The sequence below is a fragment of the Protopterus annectens genome, chromosome 2.part0 (genome assembly GCF_019279795.1).
Source record: "Protopterus annectens isolate FY-2018-M chromosome 2.part0, PAN1.0, whole genome shotgun sequence".
Classification (NCBI taxonomy): Eukaryota; Metazoa; Chordata; order Ceratodontiformes; family Protopteridae; genus Protopterus; species Protopterus annectens.
The window spans coordinates 772236877-772259375 of record NC_056728.1 but is presented as its reverse complement, the minus strand read 5'-3'; the positions used below and the strand labels follow the sequence as shown (position 1 = coordinate 772259375).

Below are 22499 nucleotides of genomic sequence, written 5' to 3'. Positions count from 1 at the left end.
TAAAATTGTTGTTTTACTTACTTATTTTTTAAGTACTATATTTCTTAATGTATTTTTGATGTAAAATTGTTCCTCTGCCTAATTTTTAATAAATTTTAATATGAAGCCACTTTATTAGTATTGTGTAAAAACATTATAAAATTACATCAGTCAGTGCCAAAATAACACAGTATGTTAGATTGAAAAAAAAGTGTTTACATAGCTAAAAACAAAGTAAAATAACACGACACAAGTTTTGAAAAACAGTTAATCTCACTTTCTCGTTTTCTCTTAGAGCCGAAATTAAAAATGGCCTTCAGAGATTGAAGAATGTGAACACAGCAGGAGAAACATATATGCACGAAGGATTAAAAGCAGTATGTATCTAAACAGACATTCTTTTTTGTAGTGTATTAGTCCTTTATGTCAGAAACATGTACCAACAGGCAGCTTTGTCATCTTTATATCACTTCCCTTTAAAAATAACTCAGTTAATACTTTGTTCCTCTTTGATTTGCAGATTATAGCATTGACTGGTAACTTACCTGCATAACAGTCCTTGTTGGATTCTTACTGAGCAAGTTTAGTTTAGTTAATGTACTTTGTTTGTTAATCTAGATAACAGACATATCTACCTGCAGCTGAGCTAGACACTGCAAACCATAGAAAATGTATACAATATTTCTGATGTTGTTGTTTGTCTTTTCCTGGTTAGGGGTCGCCACAGCGGAACTCCGGTCCGCTAATGATTGGCAGTAGATTTTTTTATGGTGCCGAGTTGCCAGCCTGACGCCCAACCTTCAGCAAAGGCATGCCCATTCATGCATGTCTTTCAGAGGCCACCCGACTGCTGGGAGGACATGCAGACTCCACACAGAAGGCACTCCAGCTGTGAATTGAACAGGAGAACCTCTTGCTCTGAGGCAACAATGCTACCACTGTACCACCGCAGCTTCCGCTATATTTATGATGACAAAGATTATTAAACAGCAGTAGAGAGTAGAGTGGGGTGTGTAGATTATAACACCAAATTCTAACTGTAGAACCCTTTAGTTTTCTTAAATGACAGGCACTCTAAGTAATGGATGGGTGGAGGAAAATCTGAGGTAATGGAAGGGTGGGGAATGGGTTCCTTTGGTCAAGAAAGCAATTAGTTTAATTCCAAACTCTTTAACCTCAATATGGTTACTAGGGTCCAGAGATCAGGAGTCTCGGAATTTTAGGCTAAGGACAGAAAAAGTATGGCCAGTACTTGTAAGGGAGTTGCATTGCATGTGAAGTGTCATTGTTCCACTTCTGTGTGATCTTAGGTAGTAGTATGGTATATGCTGACAAGCATAGGAGTATGGCCAGATTTCAGAACCTCCAAAATTTGAGTTAAAAGAAGAAAGTTCAGATGTTGTTTTATTTGTACTCAGTTTGTCTTATGTGAGATAATAGAGTTGTGCCATTTTTTTAGGATGGAAGAATAATGAGTAGATATGCAAATCCTTAGACAATCTGGAACTGTTGTGAATTGTACCAGAATTGGGAGTCCATATTCTAACTAGGCTTGTAAGACATTCAGCTCAGCTTTTTCTCATCAGTCAGAACCAATCAGTGAGACCCGGACAGAGTTCTACAAATAGCAGAATATGACAAACAGGTAAACTAATAAAATTTAGACAGCAAGTAAAATCTGTGTCAGGCCATTTATTTTGAAAATTAGTAACTTATAAGATTATTTGTTTTGAGACAGTGGGGTTGTGGCCAGGTAATAGGGTACAAATGAAGATGAAAGATTATACGAGTAGGGAATGGAGGAACCTACTGGTAGTGTCCCTGCTAGATGTGCATGCCACAGAAATTAGTTCCAGCTACAGCCAGTGTAACACTGCTAATGATGCATGCCACAGTTAAAAAAGGGGTTGGATAATAAGTATACATACAATGTACAGTGCTTAAGTTCTTGTTGTTTTGTTTGTGTGTTTCTTTATCCTTTACAGCCTGTAATGGAGGGTTGGCAGGAGTCCGTTTATAATTCAGGAGCCTTTACTAGTCCATGGGAGTAGGCGATGCAAATGGTGTGGGGGGGGGGGTAGGTCACAAAAATAAGAACAAGATAGTTCAATGATTAGGCAGTGTATAGAAATGATAGGGAGAAAAGCATCCTAAGAGTCAAGTTAAACACTAGAAGAAGGTGGAGTTTTCCTTTAATCAAAGTGAGGAGTTTAGATGTATACCCAGTGATCTGAAGTACGGGTCTAGTGTGCCATTAGTTTAGTGTTCTTGGCACTTGAGATAAGAAGTTACCTAATTCTGTGTCTAACTTTGAAGTCAAGGCCAGTATCAGTGGCCTCTGGCTGACTAAATTTACAGATGATTGCAAAGTAGGAGATGTCATTGAATCGCTCACACAAATGTTCTGTAGGAGGTACTGACACAGATAAATGGCTGGTGTCAGAGTCATGGATTAAAACTAATTGCCAAGAAATATATAACAGTATATTTTGGGAAGTCATCCACCCCTGGTAGCTATCATATTGACACCATACCCCTAAGAGCTGACCCACTTGTTAGGGACTTGTGGACGCACACAGATAGCCTTTGACCAACATGTGTCTGCAGTAGTGAGGAAATCATTCAATTTTGTGCATTGTTCCACTGTATTCGGTATTCATCTGACCTATCATTGAGTGTAATGCCCCCTTTAGTGTATACCTAATCAGTAAAATTTAGAGGATCATTCTGTGAGTTAAGAGTAACCACTCATAACCACTCATAGGAAATTTTAATAAACTGGAATCCTTTATTAGTTGGAAATCATTTCATAAACACTAAAAACACACCAGCATTTTTGTCCTACCATTAGGACTTCATCAGATGCTGGCCCATCCTTTTACCCTAATTTTATAATCAAGTAATTGTGACATCATATCCTTCAATTAATTAACAAGTAAAAAAAACTGTTTTGAAAAACGTTTAAAAATCCATTTACTATGAAATACACACAAAAAATATAAATGTAATGACATGTGCCTACAGCGCATGATGAATACCTAACCAGGCATTTCTAACAATTGGAGCGTCTGTAGAGGCTTCTCACTAAAAGAATACAGGGTGTAAGCAACATGACTATGCAGACCACCTCAAGGCCCTATCCCTGCATTCTGTCTCCTACAGGTGGTTGAGGGAAGATCTCTGCATGGCATACAAAGCATTGTCAAACCACACTCTGAACATCCTGCATGTCCACAAAACAAACAGCACCAGAATTACCATTTCTAAAAACTTAAACCTTGCCTGTGATAGAAATAGGACCTGCTGGAGAGATAGGTATGTATTGTAAGAAATGCAAAGGCCAGCACAAAGTGGTGTGAAAGAATAAATTTATTAATGGCACAAAAAAAAAAAAAAAAAAAAAAAAAACAATACAAATTCAGACTGGTTTTGGCTAAACAAAGCCTTCCCCAGTGTATCCCTGAGACTACCGCTTCTCTGGAACAGGCTCCCCATTCATGTGAAGCAGAGTTCCTCCCTAACCCAATTTAAGTGTTACTTGGACAATTGGATGGGGAGCAGGAAATTCTTCACTGGTTTGGCACCTATGTTGCTAATGGACACAGCTAGCTTATAAGTGTTTATCTCCCAGGTTCCAGCTTGTCAATGTTTTATTTTATGGTATTACCTAGAGTCCTAATCAATAAAGTACACTACATTATTGTGTATCATCTTTTCAACAAGCAGTTAATTATAATACTGAGGAAAATACACGTAGCAAAATAAAAGATGTGAGACATAAGCATGAAGTGAATTCAGCAAAATTGCTTTAAACTCATGTGATTATTATCGAAAGTAGTGGTAGATTCAGTGAATAATTCAGTAAAGAGTTAAAAGTGAATTGATTCTCTCCACCAGTCAAATCCTAGTCATCAAGGTGTGGCAAGTGTATACAGGTAAAATGATGAAACAGAAGAAAGTACCATGAAAAAGGGCGATGAAGTATTTACAGATTCGTTAGGATTAATGGGCTACTGTTTTCTAATTTCTTGGTTGTGGCAAGTAAGAATGTGATGGTTTCAGAGATATTTAGCATATCTGTGTTGTATGTGAAAACTTTTTGAAGTTTATTTTGTATTTGTCAAGTGACAAGTAAGTAGTGTGTAATAAGTAGTGTACCATCCTGCATAATGCATAATTATTATTGACAGGATTATGTTATTGTCATGTCACTGTAAAATAGAATACAGAAGAAAGCCTTAGGTGTAGAACAAGTGCCCTGTGTACACCAGAAGAGAATGTACTTTCCATTAAGGACTGGTTGCCTGCCTTTACAATGAAGATGCTTTAAGAGAGAGAACTGGAAAACCATTTATGGATAATGTCACTGAATCTTTTTGACTGATTTAAGTTTTTTAAGAAGGGTTTGGTGGCTGGTACTTTTGAATGCTCCTGTAATATCTGTAAAATTATGACTTGTTGGCATCGGGCTGGCAACTCGGCACCATAAAAATCCACTGCCAATCATGCGTGGATCGGAGTTCCGCTGTGGCAACCCCTAACCGGGAAAAGCCAAAAGTCTTTTTAACTGGATTTATCCATAGGTGAAGCGGGTTTTTTTCAGTTATGGTGCACACAATGAAGTTTTGGTTCCTGACATAAAGTCATGCTAATGGCCTATAAAAATGCCCATCTTTTTAATTTGCTGAAATACATATTGTTTGACTTTTCAGAGATTTTGGTAATGTAGAATTGATATGGGTATATAGTACTGAGCAGGTAGAATGCTTTTTTTGTTGGGGATAGGGATGACTAGGGAGAATTTAAATTGAGGTGGGGGACATTCCCAGAGGTCAATGAAAGATTAAAAATATGAGCAAGAGGTTTTTCTAGTATGGATGTAGCATTTGAAAGGAATGTTTGGGGAATATTGCACTTTTTTTTGGTCTTAGGTTTCTTTCAAACTTTTCAATATGATTTGTTACTGTTTTTGCTGCAAAAGACAGACTGGGAGAGTGGTTAGAAATGTGACTGTGTTTCAAATATTAGGTTAGTGTGATGGACATTTTGTGGGGAAGGAATGGCATGAGGAGATGCTGAGAATGAGGGGGGGAATGCATTTTTAAATTTTTGGTGGCAGGAAGGAGTCACGCAGTCTGCACTTTTTTGGTTCCTTTTTTTTCAAAGTGAGCTTTGTCTTGTGGAATTTTCCAAATGAATTTGGATTATTAGGTGATTCTGCATTTGCTTTAAAGTGTACCAACTGGACTTCCTGGTGCTAATTCTGCATGCTTTTCTAAGGGAAAGGTGTGGTAGTAACCTGGATTGTTTGATTGTTTCCATTTTTGCCAGGCTTTATTTTTTGTTTTCTTAAGAAATTAAAAATGAAGTGTGACCCAGGGACAGCATTGTCCTCTTAGGCTAGTTTATTTCACATGTTAGTAATTGTCTAGGATAGTTTGTTTCATGGTGTGAAACATTGATACAACCTGAGTAGGATTTAAGGATTGAGAAAGAATAGCCCAGTCTAAGGTTGGTAAGTTGTTAAAGTACTTGCAGTTTGTTTTATGTCAGAACAGGATCTAGAGGTAATTACAAGTGGAGGAATGTTAGAAGTTTTAAGAGACAGAGACTGTGGTTGTTGAGGAAGCAAGTGACATTCATGGAATGTTTGGTATGAATAGGTCAAATAGTGAGCTTTTTGCCATTGTCTGGTTTTGATCAGTAGGTGAACATGCCATTATTATATAGGGAAAGTGGATAACATGTACTTTTGGGGGTCCTATAAGGTTTATATTAAAATTGTCTACAATAAGCAGATTTCCCTGGTTAGCAAATGTAGGCCTGAAGTAGAGGGCTGTGGGATTCAGACTATGGATATAAATAGTTTGATATGGTTGCACTTAATTACTTGGTGCATAATTTTTCCTCCTGTTTTTGTCCTGGTCTGTTTTCAATTGTGTAGTAGTGAGTATGTATAAAGATAGATGGGTGGGCATTATCCTTACTCTAAATTTCTTTAACTCTGTATAAATGAAGACTGTATAAGAGGAGACAGCATTATAGGATATTGGTTTTGTTTCTGGTGCTTTGTTCATGAACATGGCAAATATTTTTAATCCAATGAGGGAGTAGTTTTAGAACTGATTTAGCAGAATTTGAGGATTACAAGTCAGATGGGGTTATATAGTATCGCTTATGTTCTCTGCAGATAGAGTGTGAATTCAGAGATGGTTCCTTGGTTTGGGTTGATGTCAATGAAATGTTTATTTTCAAACCAAAGGGTAAAATGGACACACAAACAAACCATTCAGTAAAAACTGTAAGAAAAACCAAGCCAAGCTAGACTTTTCACCTCCTGTAGTGGAGGCCCATGGTCTATATGCAAATGACCCCTTAAGGACATATATCAGCTACATGGCTACTGAATGCCCATGACTTTTTTACTTTTTAGGTTTGTACTGAATGGTTTATCTGTGTTTCCTCTTCAGCCTTTGGTTGGGATGTTAGTTGCAGGCATCTTAATCTTTGAGTATCAGCTGGGTTTAAAGAACCTGTGTTTTTGCAGTATAGCCAAACTATCCATTTATGTTGTGCTGATGTTGTCAATAAAAAGGCTGAAACATGTATGTCCACAACAAATGAGGTTTACCTTTATTGTCCTTAATGTAACTGTAAAGACCTAAAAAATAAAAAAGTCACAGAATTCAGTAGCCATGTATATTAAGCATTTCATGTGCTTGGAGGTAAATTGCACTAATTGGTGCAGAGGCCATCACATGCTCATATGCAAATTCCTACAAAAGCAGGCTGCAATCTCTGCCAACAAACTCAATCACTCTATTGCAGAGACTGACAGAGAGAGAGACAGAGAGAGAGAGAGAGACAGAGAAAAGGAAAAAGAAAAAGAAATATTACCAAATCGTACAAAGGAAAGGTATGTGACACATATGTATTTACTGGCATGTAGTAGATGTTATTGAAGAATAGTCTACATAATGTGAACCATTTATATGTAGCAGCAGTACTTCTTTACGCACAGATGTTCTGCTTAACTACTGCTATGGACAATACTGTGTGTAACTGTGGGCAGTGGGACATACCTGCGAAAGGTGTAGCTCAGCATTCAATGTCAAAGATCTGGTCCATGTTATCTGTGTTCTGTGCAGTAGTGTGGCCAATGGCTGTCGGGGGGATGAGAGCTGACATTATATAAACATGGGTGTGACAGAACAACACATGCATGATAGTCATATTAAAGTGTAGCTTAGAATTGGCAACTGCTGTAGCAGTCTAGTATGCTTATCTAGCATATGTTGCCATATATATCCCCCTAATGTTAGTCTATGTTCATATGTGACACCTGTTTGTGTTGCAGCAAGGCCCAACAGTTCAGCTGTGAGGTCCAGGGTCTTACAACAGTGTGGACCTTGTGTGTGTATGTCACACACATACGAAGAAATATATATGTGTCATATATATTCATATCTGTATATGTGCATAGAGCAGGGGACATATTGCAACTGTTTGTGAAGGGTGGAGATATATATGTTGGTGAAGGTTAGTATGCGCATATTTGTATGTAGGTTTTAGTGTGTGACAAACAAGGCAGCATACAGTGCTGATATATGACATGTGGTGATTAAACACTGTGGGTGGTTTGTTCAGTTTGCAATGTTGAAGCCAGTAAGGCCTGCTAAAGCTACCTGGGCTGCGAACACCTTCAATGCATTTATCCCAAGACTGTGCGATTTTATTACATTACTGTACACCTTACATCCTTTGTATAATTGATATTCTGACTATGAAAGGTGAAATGTATATGTGCCTACATATATATGTATATGTAGACCAATGGATGTGTATATGTATATACACATATATATATATATATATATATATATATATATATATGGATCACCTTCAGATGCCCGAAACGCCAAACCGCCGACACACAAATCACCGACACCAAAAGACCGACAACAACAAATACCGACAACGCAAAACACCGAATACCATTACACCAACACACTACACATAAACAACACAGTACACTACATAACATATCCACTATCCCTAACCCAAACCCTAACCCTAAGGTCCGACACTACCGCACACTTACCCTACCTGCACCCTAACCCTAACTCACTTACCCACCCCTAACCCCAAGGTCCGACACTACCGCACACTCACCCTACCTGCACCCTAACCCTAACTCACTTACCCACCCCTAACCCCAAGATCCGACACTACCGCACACTCACCCTACCTGCACCCTAACCCTAACTCACTTAACCCACCCCTAAACCCACAGTCCCTCACTATTGCACACTTACCTGTCCGCTCCCTAACACTAAATCCCTCACTCTATCGCACACTTACCGAGTCCGTCGGGTTCTCACCTTGTCGGTCATCTGCGTTGTCGGTGTTTTCGACCTGTCGGATTCCGTGTCGGTGAAATGCGATGTCGGGCATCTGAAGGTGACCCATATATATATATATATATATATATATATATATATATATATATATATAGTTATATATACTCATACACACCTACATCTACTTGTTGCAATAGATTCCCTGTACTGTTGACTGACTGTGATGGTCAATATGTTTGTGAATACATCAAAGATATGTATCTGTGGGATAGCTTAGTGGGAAACTGTTTATGTCATGGTATTATGGGTCCTTGCTTTGATCCTAGCAAAAGCTGTGCATTCTGTTGCTAGGCAGAACAAGTGCTATTGCATACAGTGTGATTAAGTCCCTTGGTTTTAACTAGGGTGTGTCATTGGAGGCTAAAGCACTACATCTATGATTATTGATTGGTACCGATGTTGAATCCAAATCCTGTGTGTACTGTGGTACTACTTGAAGCTCTGGGCCTGTACAGCAAAGTATGGTGTATGTCCACATTGCTTGCAGCCACTGTTTTGTGTGGTCCCTGTATTCATCACAAATTACATTTCTCAGGATTAAGGTTGTGTAAGTACTGTATAGTACACACTGAAAGCTTATCTAGGTTGTCATACCTTTGTGTCCTGTAATTATGTCTGATGTGTGTGTGGCTATGTCTGTAACATGTCCTTTGACATATGTGTGGTAAAACATATAACTGCGTATCTAGCAACATTCATAGTGTACTACAGCAGTATGTGACCTATATTCCCAATTGTGCTTATATTTTGGCCACAGGTTGGCCATTAACAAGTTGTGTGATATAATAGTAATACATTTACTGGACCTTACACTGATTGTGATGGATGATATATTTCTTTACACATCAGCTTGATGTATATCTGCTGTGGCTAGGTGGTGCATCGTGTTGCATACAGTGTGCCAGGTACTCTTGTATAGTCTCATATAGTGATTTTATTTTGTTGCTGTGCAGAACATGGTTCATTAGATAGAGAGTGAGCAAGGCACTTTCAAGCAGTTGTGGGGTGAGCAGTGATAAGTGGCAGTTATAGTGTTTCACTCTCGGTTAGCTTATAGGTTGCTATATATGGCAGTTCAGTGATATCTGTACTATATAATGTTAAATATGCCATATGACTTGCTCAGATATATTTTTGTATTTATATCTTCCAGGGATCATGGTCCATCGCAGGAACCCCAGTTACAGTAGTGCTGAAGATTATATCATTACTAACAGTATGATTCAGCACTACCGTCTCATGTTCTCACGAACCAGCCAGGACCAGCAAGAGCGTACTGCAATGTGGCAAGATGTTGTCCGCAGGGTAAATGAGGTAGGCCTGCATAACCGGACATATGAGCAGGTATGCCACTACTGCAGTGATCTTCTCAGACATGTCCGTCAGCATGCTGCTGATGTGCGTAGACAACAGCTTGCAACAGGAGGTGGTGTTAATATCCATCCCCCCTCACCAGAGTGGAGGAGCTGCTCTTGAGCCTGGTGGCACCTGCCCAACAACAACAGCAGCAGACATACACCATGATGGAGGTTGGGGCCACCCAGCAAGCACACATGGAGCATGAAGGTAACATCGCATGTCTGTAGACTACTGTTATCTGTATTGGTAGATCATGCATATGTGAGATGTGGAGTGTATCGTTGAAAGATGGGGAGCCTGTTGTTGTGCAATACTGATCATTTGGAACATAATCTGTAGCCCTGTGAATGTAAACTGTTGTTGTACTGTAAGATTGCAAACACACAGTAGCAATGCCACAGTTGTAGCCACTGATAAACTCTCTCGCCTCTATGTAGGTCCCTCTGCGGTGACATCAAGGCAGCGGACAGATGCTGGTGAGTGTGGTCTACATTTATTATTGTAAATAAAAAGTGCATGTCATAGTTAAGGTGTAGGCCATGCACACATGTAACACACCTACCCATAATGCATGCTGTGCATGTTTGGTCTAAGAGCACGCATATCTCACTAATGTGATTAGCTGCCTCAAACACATGCAATACCCAGACCATCTCAAACAAATGTGGCTAGACTGTAGTGATCATTGGATAGGCACAGTTGATACTCAACATGCACATAACATACACATCTATGTCATACACAGAGCATTTTAACATGCGACACATAAAGGAATCCCAAACCCTCTGTAAAGACACACTCTAGTATCCAAAATCTCATCCACATATTACACATAATATACCTGAGGGGTAGAGGCCTATCATGGGGCATTTAAACACTCTGCAACACACTACACATTCATGTCAGGGAATGCTTCTTATTGGCCACCTTACAAACTCACATAACAACTGGTTGTGAAATGGTGAATTTAGCCAAGGTAGTACAATTCTGGCACAGCATGATTAGTGCTGGTTTGGGAAACATTTGTAGCCTTGAGTGACCACCTGATGCTTCATGATGATGGCCTATGGTACTATACCCCATCCAGTTATTGCAACCACAGTACTACACATAGCTTTCACTGCTATACACCTTAGTGTTGCGTGTGTGCACACATATGCACCTCTAAACAGTATGCATACCAATCTCCATTTGCACAACTGACACATATATGTCTTGTGATGCTATTGAGTGGCTAGGTCATATGACACATATTGGGTATGTGTAGTGTTTAAATATGCAGTTGTGTTTTAGCATGCCATGTCATGGATGAGACTGGTATTTCCACAATATGATCTACACTCACCATAAGTACCGTACATTGGGTATGTGGCCGAATGGTATTCCATCAATTATCCATGCACCACTGATGATGTTGTGTGAATACTCATCATGCATGTGCTAAAAATGTGTCCGCAATTATTTGCTAAAGACACAGAGGCTGTAATCAGCATTGGATACCTATCTGATATACAGATACACATCCAGCAATGGTATGTACACCTGTGAGTTATGGTGCACAGTACATTACAGGGTTATGAATACCTGCAAAGCAATGTTGTGTCCATGTATGCATTGTGTTCCAGGGGGAGGGCCATCACTTAATTACAAAACACATGCATCAAAGCCATGTATACTGTTAGTAACAAGGACTGACTACACTTGCACTGCATGCTGTTGAGCAACACATGTCCTGCATGCTGACATGTGTGATATGACTGTTTTGCTTGTGATACTGTACCCCACCATCACCTGCTATTGTGTATGTTTTGTGATTGCTGGTGTTGTGTGTGTCTGCTTTAGGGAGGATTGTATTTTTGTGTGTGTGCATGTGTGTATGTGTGTATGTGCGCATGTGTGTACGTGCGCATGTGTGCATGTGTGCATGTGTGCATGTGCACATGTGCGCATGTGTGCATGTGTGCATGTGGTCTGAAGTCATGTTCAGGTCTTAAAGTGTGTTTCATGTTTTCCTCACACAGGTGCCGAGGTGGGGCTGGTTCAGTGCAGCAGGGAACCTGATGTCACTGAGACAGACAGTGATGATGAGGACAGGTGTGTTGAGGCACAGGCAGGTTTGTCAGGGTCTGTTGTTGGTCCACCAATTGACAGTGCACAAGTCTTCACCCCATCCATGCACACAGTCATACTGCCTGTACATCCATCATCACTATTGCCCTTAGCTGAGGGTCAGTGTATGGTTGGCACTGGCCAGGACAGTGTGGTATCTATGGCACATGTATCAGGACACAGCAGCCATAGTCAGATGTCTGGAATGGTACCACATAGGCAGATGCCCAGGGGTTCTTGTCTGAGCACTGCTGGTCATCATGCCCTTGGCAGACATGCCACACCTCTTTCTAGCACACGCATGTTCCAGGCTGTCATGGAGGCACAGACACGAATAGAGCGGTACACCAGACAGGGACTAAGGGCACAGGGGGCTCATAACACCTCTGTAAATGACAGTATCCATGACCTAGCAGGTGCCATACGTAACTACACTGAGGTCATTGATAGACGTTGGGGTGAGACATTGGGTGACCTCCACAATGTCATGTCCATGTGTCAGGACAGTGCAGGATGATTGAGATGTCGATGTAGACGTATGCCAGCAACATCAGCAGTTGGAGGTTGCTGTGGATGTCCAGCAAGTCACAGCCACTCCCGTAGTGCCAGTACTAGCTCTAGCAATGTTGAGGGGGCTTTCCATAGACCATCCTAGCAGACCACGTGCACGTGGCTCTGGCCAGTCCCAGCAGAGACCTGGATCCAATGGACATATGTCAACCTCTTTGGATAGTACACAATCTGGATTAGTTTCTGATACTGTCTGTAGCACCCCTGCCAGGCACAAGTTCCGTATCCATGGCCAGAGATGGTGATCTGTAAAGCCTGCCAGGCACAGTCTGTAGCTGTCTCACAAATCCCTGTATATGGCAGCCACATGGTGGAACTGTGTGCATGCAGACACCCACACATAAACTAGAAACCTAGGGCAAACACATACCCACACACATTACATCAACATTGGCCCATAACAGTACTCATGGCCCTCACACACACACACACATATTGATTGTATGGCTCAGTGTAGGCCTCTGGAAAACCAACAACACACTCTGTGCATATGATGAAACCTGTGCCACCTCCTGTCATCTGCAACATTGATGCAGGAACAGGCTAACATGGTGCTAATGTACAGGGTGACTTTAATAATGTATAACAATGGTTGGATGTGTAGCATGTTGTCAGCAGTAAAGTGTAATGATATCCTTGAAGGTATAGCTGAGCAGGCATGATGCATTAAAGCTGTAATTAGCAATGTTGTATTGTTTTCACCAGTGTTTATTCCAATAGTGTTTTGTTTGCCCATGTGCCACTTGGCTGATGTGTGTAGTTGTGTCAGCATGCATTATACAGTGGACAGGAAGTGTGGGGTGTGTGCAACACAGGTTTGCAGGTGTCCATTTGTGAACATGGTGGAGGTGCACTGTCTGCATGTGCATGCATATTGGACACATGGTCAAGGTGACATGCCCTGTATTGGCCAGTGTTAACACTCCATAGTTTCTATTGGTGGCCAGTATGCATTGTACTACACACATTTTGGAACTTGAATACGCATGTGTGTGTATGACATGGGTTGACACTGTGCTGTGGGTGATGCTGATGTTCTTCATCTTCCATTGCTGCAGTCCTGACTATTGGGGTATAGTCCGCGTCCAGTCGGCCCGAATACCAGAGTATAAGGCTGACGTCGGTCAGGGCGCATTAGACTGACGTCAGTACGTCAGGGTACTAATGCGCATGACCGACGTCATATCCTCAGTCTTTTTTGCCGCATGGTCCGATGCAGAAGCAGTTTTGCGAGTGCAGGTTGGCGTTCTGAAATATTTCAAACCGGAGTTTCAGACCAAACAGAGTTGGCTAAGTACCCGTTGGGGAACATTTTGGTTTTTCTTGCCTCAGTATTTTACCGGATGTCAGAAAAAGTGAATAACTGTATTTCTTGTGGGAAACAGATACCTCATAGGGATTATCATACCTTGTGTATACCTTGTTTAGGGCCTGAGCACGACGTTGTTGGTTGCCGCTCTTGTGCTAGGTTTAACAAACGCACTATTAAGAGGAGGTTAGACTGTGCCAGGTTAGTGTTTGGGAAGCGTTGCAATTATAAAATGCCGTCGGATGCTCCGACGCCCGCTTCCACCAAGAAGCGCAAGGATAAAACAGTGAAGCCTAGGGTTGATGAACCGGCAGTCCCGGACGTCGGTTCTTTAGAAGGCTCAGTGGAGCCGGAGGTTTTGCCAGGAGTTTCCATGGAGTCACAGGCAGAAACTATACTGTTACAGGATGTGCCTTCTCAGGAGGTAGGCCAGGCTGAGGGGGCTTCTCAGGTGACTGTTCTTCCCTCTCTTCCTAAGGTAGTTAGAGCCTCTCCTTCTGTTGCCAAAACCTCTTTGAGAGGTAGGCCTAGTTCAGCTTCAGTGGGGGCTTCTCCTAGCATTTCGGGTTCTGTACCTAAGAAACATATGCTTAAAATGGCAGAAGATTTGATTACTATGATTAGAGGTTCTATGCCCCCGCCTGATAAGAGGCCTAGGGTGGAACCGGAGTTTGATAGTTTTGAACAGTGTTCAGAGGCTTCAGAATCTTCTGTGGAAGATATGCAGGAGTATCCTACTTATTCTGATTCTGATGTGGATGATTCCACTCCTACAGCTTCTCCGCCTGAGGATTTCTCATTTTCAGAGACTCTGCATTCCATGAGGGAGCATTTTAAATGGGAAGGCCAGGATTACTCTGATTCCAGGAAAAGGCTTAGAGAATTCTTGTTTTTACCCCAGCATAGGCCTTTAGCTATTCCTCCTGTGTTGAATGTGGTGGAAGATGTTTTTGCAGAGGCTTCCCTGAACCCTGACTCTTTGCCTCCTGCTCCTGTTAAGCCTGATAGGTATTATAGGGTGCCCGAAGCTCATAAATATTTGTTTAAGAGTCCTAGGGCGGACCCAGAAACTATTTCTCAAGGGCCTAAGGGTGTAAAGGCTTCTGTGGTTAAAAATCCTGTTCCCACTGATAAAGAGGCAAGGGCTTTGGATAGGTGGGGAAAGAAACTGTATACTTCTTCCACTCTAGCCATGAGAGCATTGAATTGTCAGTTTCACATGCTTAAATATCAGAATTATCTCCTTTCACAATTGAAATCTAAGGTGGATCCTTTGGCGGAAGGTATTGAGTGTAAAGAGTTGCTGGATTTGGTTCATGTGTCTGAACAAGTGGGTAAGCATTCTCTGCAATGTGGTTTTGATGCTGTACAGGCCTCCTCGAGGGTGGCTGCTACCAGTTCTGTTCTTCGCAGGCATGCTTGGTTGAAGGATCAGAATTTAGCTGAGCATGTTAAGACAAGGATTTTGGATGCTCCTTTACAGTCTGATGTGTTGTTTGGATCGCCTGTGGAAGCAATTTTAAAGAAAATGGAGGACAAAGCTAAGTCTATGCAGACTGTTAAAGATTTTTTGCAGGTGCAGCCACCAAAGTTTAGTAGAAATTGGCCTGCTAAGGGGTGGACATATCCTGCTTATGATTCCCAGTCTAGGGGTAGGTCTAGACGTGGTAGGGGCAGGGCTCAAGGTTCTTTTAGGCCTAGAACAGGGAGTTCACCTGCTCAGACTTCTGGTGAGGGCAGGGTCAGTCCTTTCGTAAACAAACCCAATGACCTGTCTTTTCAGCTGCCAGCAGATTCACGTTTGGCAGCTCCTTTGGGAGGAAGACTGTCTCTTTTCAAAGAAAATTGGGATTTAATTACTCAAGACAAATGGGTGTTGGATATCATTCACCACGGTTACAGATTTTATTTCCATACAATGCCCCTTTCAAAGGCATGCCAGACGTTCCTCCTCCACAAAGAAAAGAGGCTCACAAGCAAGTTTCTCAGTTACTTCACATAGGGGCCATTCAGCCAGTCCCTGTATCAGAAAGGGGCCTAGGATTTTATTCTCGCCTGTTCCTTGTACCAAAGAAGGGGAACACGTGGAGACCAATTTTGGATTTATCTCTCCTCAACACGTTTTTGGACATTCCCAAGTTCAAGATGTTGACGTTACAACAGCTTTTACCTCTGCTGGGCAAAGATCACTGGATGGTAACTTTAGATCTCAAGGAAGCTTACCTTCATGTGCCTATAAGGCTAAGTTGCAGGAAGTATCTGCGGTTTCGAGCTGGAAATTCTCATTATCAGTTCTCTGCATTGCCCTTTGGCTTATCTACTGCGCCCAGAGTATTCACAAAGGTTCTGGCTCCAGTGATAGCTTACTTCAGGCTTCAAGGAATTCAAATCTATCCTTACTTGGACGACTGCCTGATTCTGGCTCAAGAAAAGGAAGACCTTCTACAGCATCTGGAATATGTTATAGCGGTGCTAAGATGCCTAGGGTATTCTGTGAACGAAATAAAGTCCAGTCTAGTACCCTCTCAAGACATGTGCTTTCTGGGTGTGAGACTGAATACAGCAGCCCAGATGGCCTTTTAACCCCGGACAAACAAAAGAGTCTGTCACTTTACTTCCATCAACTATCTCATCAGTCCGTGCTGACTGCAAGGACAGTCCTTCAAGCATTAGGGTTCATGGCATCTTGTATTCTGGTACTTCCCAATGCCAAACTGCATATGAGGAAGCTACAATGGTATCTCAAAAATGTATGGACACAGCACTGCCAGGATTTGGACACTGTCATTCAAATAATACCTTGCCTTCAAAAAGAATTCTTGTGGTGGGCTCAGGAATGTCACCTAAACAAGGGACTCTCTGTGACCCGGCCAGAGGCAAGTCAGATCTTAACGACAGATGCCTCGGACATTGCTTGGCGAGCTCATCTAAATGGAAAGTGGATACAAGACAAGTGGCCTGCCAGACTACAGCATCTACATATCAACATGAAAGAGATGTTAGCAGTCCAGTTTGCATTAATGGCTTTCAAGGAGTTACTTCTTCCAGGGCAGGTGTTGATTCTAACAGACAACACAACTGTCATGTGGTACATCAACAAACAAGGGGGAACACATTCTTATCCTCTATGCAGGCAAGCAATGATTTTATGGGAGACTGCGCTCAGCCTGCAATTAACTCTTCAGGCAAGGTTTCTGCCAGGAGCACAGAACTCCTTAGCAGATGTGTTAAGCAGACAAATCATGGATCCCCACGAGTGGAAACTGGATCTTCATGTATTTCAGAAACTGACAGTGTCATGGGGAACTCCAGACATAGATCTGTTCGCTTCTCCACTAAACCACCAGCTGCCAAAGTATTGCACAAAGGGGTTTCATCACACAGCTTGGAAAGTGGATGCTCTGTCTTTCAGTTGGAAAAACCTTCATGTATATGCCTTTCCACCTCTGCCTCTTCTTCCAAAGGTACTATTAAAGGTCAGACAAGACAGGCCAAGGATGATTTTGATAGCTCCAGATTGGCCTCGCAACACTGGTACCCACTACTACGGAGTCTGGTAAAGAAGCCTCCATGGCCTTTACCTCTGATTCCTCATCTGTTATCTCAGAAGGACGGTCATCTGCTCAATGTCAAGCTTCACTCTCTTCATCTAACAGCCTGGCATATTCTGTGTTGAAACACAGCAGGTCTCAACTTCCTCAACAAGTTTTAAATGTGATTATGGAAGCTAGAAGACCTAGTACAAGGAGAGTGTACGGAAAAATGGAAGAGATTTTTATTTTGGAGTACAGCAAAGAATTTGGAGATTTCTGAGCCTAATTTGAGTGTGGCTCTTCAATATCTTACTGAATTATTGGACAAAGGTTTGTCCTTCTCTTCCATTAAGATTCATGCTGCAGCAATTTCAGCTCACTATGATTGTGACCCACCTTTGTTTTCGCATCCTTTGTTCAAGCAGTTTCTTAGAGGGCAAAGAATATAAGACCCCACGTAGAGCTCCTACTCCTGCTTGGGATCTCAATTTTGTGTTGGAAAAACTTACTCTACAACCTTTTGAGCCTGCAGCTACTGCTGAATTGAAATACTTGTCATGGAAGACTGCTTTTCTGTTGGCTATTACTTCTGCAAGAAGGGTATCTGAGTTGCAGGCCCTTATGGCAGTAGAGCCCTTTTTGATTTTCCATAAGGATAGGGTATCATTACGTACTAATCCTATTATGCCTAAGGTGGTTTCTAGTGTGGCTTTAAACCAAACTATTCATTTGCCTACGTTTTTTGCAGACCCTCAAAATAAAGGGGAAAAGATTTTGCACACTTTAGATGTACACAGGCAATTGCGTTATTATTTAAGCAGGACTAAGGATTTTAGGCAGTCTCAGCAATTGTTTGTTTCTTTTGCTTTGAGTTCACAGGGCAAGCCTGTGTCAAAACAGACTATTTCTAGGTGGATTGGCTTTTGCATTGCATTTTGTTATTCCCATCATGGCAAGGAGATTCCAGCTGGGATTAGGCCTCATTCCACTAGGGCTACTGCCACTTCAACAGCATTTCTAAGGGGGGTGGCAACTAAGGATATTTTGGAAGCAGCTACTTGGAGTTCAGTACATACTTTCTCTAAGCATTATCACCTTCCTATCTACTCTAAGTCTAGGGCTGGTTTTGCCACAGCTGTTTTGCAAGGCATGTTGTCAGCTCCTACTTCCTTATGATTTGCCAGCCTCCCTTACCTCTGCTTTGGGATTCTACCCAATAGTCAGGACTGCAGCAATGGAAGATGAAGAACATAGTACAGTTTTGTACCTACCATAAATGTAGATGTTCGAGGATTCCATTGCTGCAGTCCAATTTACCCTCCCTCCTTCCCCTCTGTATTTAGGGGTGGTTGTGTAGGTGAGTTTACATGCTATATTTTTGTATATATTGTTGTATATATTGTACATGTTTTTGGTGCAGGTTTTTTGGGACTTGTTTTTTTTAGGGTCTTCTGACATCTGGGGCAAGAAAAGACTGAGGATATGACGTCGGTCATGCGCATTAGTACCCTGACGTACTGACGTCAGTCTAATGCGCCCTGACCGACGTCAGCCTTATACTCTGGTATTCGGGCCGACTGGACGCGGACTATACCCCAATAGTCAGGACTGCAGCAATGGAATCCTCGAACATCTACATTTATGGTAGGTACAAAACTGTACTTTGTTGCTATCTGTCATTGGTTTGCATTACTAAGGTTAACACTGTCCCAGCTGCATAATCCTTTAGTAATGCACACTGTTCACCTACAGGGTTACATGGACCGTGCTATCACAAACACAAGAAATTCTCACTTATACAGTAAAAGTGCATTAGTCTCATGGACTCCTGCCATAAACTAAATATATAATAGAAGGTGTGAAGTTGTACCAAAAAAGAGTTACATACCAAGAAGGGATAACCTCTCTGGTCAGTATCATTGGGAAGATACAATCCATCAATAAACATACAAGGCAAGCTTCAAAATACAAAATGGCAAGGATTCTAAAGACAACACTAAAGCTTTCTTTAGTGTCATTTATAATCTACAGGGGAGATCTCAGATAGGGTCACAATTAATGTAAATGGTCACAAAGTACACTTATCTGACTGACATTACCAATTTCTTGTCAGACAATTTGAATGCGGATTTCACCACCCTGTCATTACACAAGGGCCACATTTCCAGACCTGAAGAATGTAAAACCTAATGATTCACAGACACTCTAGTTAAAACATCTCTTTACCAAAGTCCAAACCACAGTGGCAATGGTACTGGACATAGTCCCTGGCTGTGTCATACACAAGCTGACATATGAAGTCACCACTCACTGAAACACTCTGTCCAGCTGCAGCCTCTATACAGGTTACATACTTGTGGAATGACGCACGGTAATGGTGTTCACAGTCCACAAGGGTTGAGCTACAACATCTTCTTCTTCTTCTCCTTTCGGATGGTCCCATTAGGGGTCACCACAGTAGATCATCTGTTTCCATTTCTTCCTGCCCTCTGCATCTTGTGCTGTCACACCATCCACCTGCATGTCCTCTCTCACCACAGCCATAAAGCCAATCTTAGGCATTCCTCTTTTCCTGTTACCTGGCGGCTTCATCCTTAGCATATATTTCACAATATACTCTGCATCCCTCCTCAGCACATGTACAAACCAACTTAATCCTACCTATCTGGCTTGGTCTACTAACCTTCAAACCTGGGCTGACCCTCTAATATACTTATTCCTAAACCTGTCTACCCTCGTCACACCCAGTGTAAATGTTAACATAAATTGATTAAGGGTAGAACTACAACAGATCCTGGAAACTCTCACCCTATAAGCCAGACAAATGTTATCTGGAAGGCTATGGAGCACAGCATTATGGAACTAATTAACAGAGACATTATGAACCTGCAAACACTGCACCATACCCACTTAGGTTCTCTAAAGGCCAGATCATGGCTCCTACACCTAGTAGACTTCAAGCCAGTTAACAAGGCTATAAGTGAGGGAGGGGAGGTCTACACAGCCAAGCTATAGCTCACCAGCAATTCATACCCATCCCACATTCTGGTATTATACATAACCTTAACAGACTGACCATAAACGATTGTTAGATGATGGATTGACAACTGACACACAGATGTAGGACACACAGTAACATTTGCAGCCTCTATGTACAATTCTATGCCAGTGACAAGTGGTATTCACCTGCACTCAGTCCTGGGACCACTCCTGTTTGGCATATAGATTTCTTAGGTACAAGCAAACACAGTAAGGATATTTCTGCCCATGTTTGATGAAAATGCATACTGTGGGCTATACTTTATTCTCCAGATGACACACACATCCTCCAAAAGGGTATCATAGAGACAGATACCTGGTGTCAAACTCATGCTGTAAAACTATGAGCCAAAGAAAGCACAGTTATCCACTTTTAGAAAACAAAGTATCCCCAGCGTACCGCATAGGTAGTAGCCCCCAAAATGTGGAACAGGTACTAATGTATACATAGAGCCATGTGTTTAGTCATCTCTCCTTTGATAATCACATTACCAAAGGGTTTTGGAAATCCCTCTGTGGAACGCATAAGCAATAAAGGGTTTGCATGCAGATCCACAGAGGTTGTTGCACACCTATAATGATTAGTCATCTTTGCCAGACTTTGCTTGCTTTGGAACAGGAATCACATATACCTCAAGCATAAACCCTCACTCACACTCTTCAATAGAAACTGTGATGAGTGAATGTGAAACAGAAGACGTAGCCCAGGGATCACTGCAGTGGCTAAGCTTGTCACAAGCATACAGAAGTGACCTAATGTCTGGAAAGCGCCAGCATGCTCTGGCAAAGATAACAGATGCGTTCTTGGAGAATGCAGAGTACCCACCTATGAAATAATTGAGGTCACATGTATGTATATGGCTTTGCTCCACAGCTACCTTACATCTGTAATGCACATACAGTTGTCATTGTGGTATGTCATACACTAGAAAAATCAAAACCCACTCCACGTTGGCCAACAGTGTCACACACCTGAAACACACACACACGGTCAGCAAGTGCAAGATTCAAGCTCCTTCCTAAGTACATTATGATTCTACAGTAGTATGCATTTACACAACATGCTATACACATTACTGGGATTTCACCTTTCTACAGGTATATTGTTAGGATGGTGACATCATCAAACTTGTCAAAGATGAGTATACCACTTTTAAGGGGTGTGAGTATTCTCCAAAAAGGTTGCTTCTTCCCAGGGAGACACACACACACACAGTTGGCAAATGCAGGATTCAAATTTCTACCTAACTACATTATGATACTGCAGCAGTACACATTTACCCGACATGCTATACACATTACTGGAATTTCATCTTTCCACAGGTATATTTGTAGGATGGTGACATCATCAGACTTGACAAAGATGAGTATACCACTTTTAAGGGGTGTGAGTAGTCTCCAAAAAGGTTGCTCCTCCCCAGGGAGACACACACATTCACACAGTTGATAAGTGCAGGATTTGAACCCCTACCTAACTACATTATGATACTACAGCAGTACGCATTTACACAATGTGCTATTCACATTACTGGCACTTCTCTTTTCCACAGGTATATTTGTAGCATGGTGACATCGTCAGACTTGACAAAGATGAGTATACCACTTTTAAGGGGTGTGAGTAGTCTCCAAAAAGGTTGCTTCTCCCAAGGGAGACACACACACACTCGGCAAGTGCAATATTTGAAACCCTACCTAACTACATTATGATACTGCAACAGTACGCATTTACACGACACGCTATACACATTACTGGGATTTTTTCTTTCCACGGGTATATTTGTAGGATGGTGACATCATCAGACTTGACAAAGATGAGTATACCACTTTTAAGGGGTGTGAGTAGTCTCGAAAAAGGTTGCTGTCTTCCCAGGGAGAGACACACACACACACACACACACACACACACACACACACACACACACACACACACACACACACACACACACACACGCACAGTTGGCAAGTGCGGGGTTCTTAATCCAAACTAAGTATGTCTTTACACTTCAGCAAGCAATATGTAGTTACAGGGTGCAATACAGACATTACTTGCTGACAGTTTGCCCAAAGGTTTTTTTCACATTTGCTAACCTCAGCAGGCTTATCATACTAGGTGTATTGTGAGTGTACTGCATGCATAGGCCATGACCATATCATATATGGGTTGATACACCACATGCTGGC

General features: G+C 41.7%; 1 long non-coding RNA gene across 1 annotated transcript in view; it reads left to right on the top strand.

Annotated features, from left to right (window-relative positions):
• The first annotated feature begins 269 nt into the window (after nt 1–269).
• The window catches only part of LOC122793736, a 196143-nt gene continuing 173913 nt past the window's right edge, over nt 270–22499 (top strand). Inside the window, exon 1 of the long non-coding RNA XR_006363523.1 lies at nt 270–356. This is a non-coding gene — a long non-coding RNA (uncharacterized LOC122793736). The remainder of the gene's footprint in view (nt 357–22499) is intronic.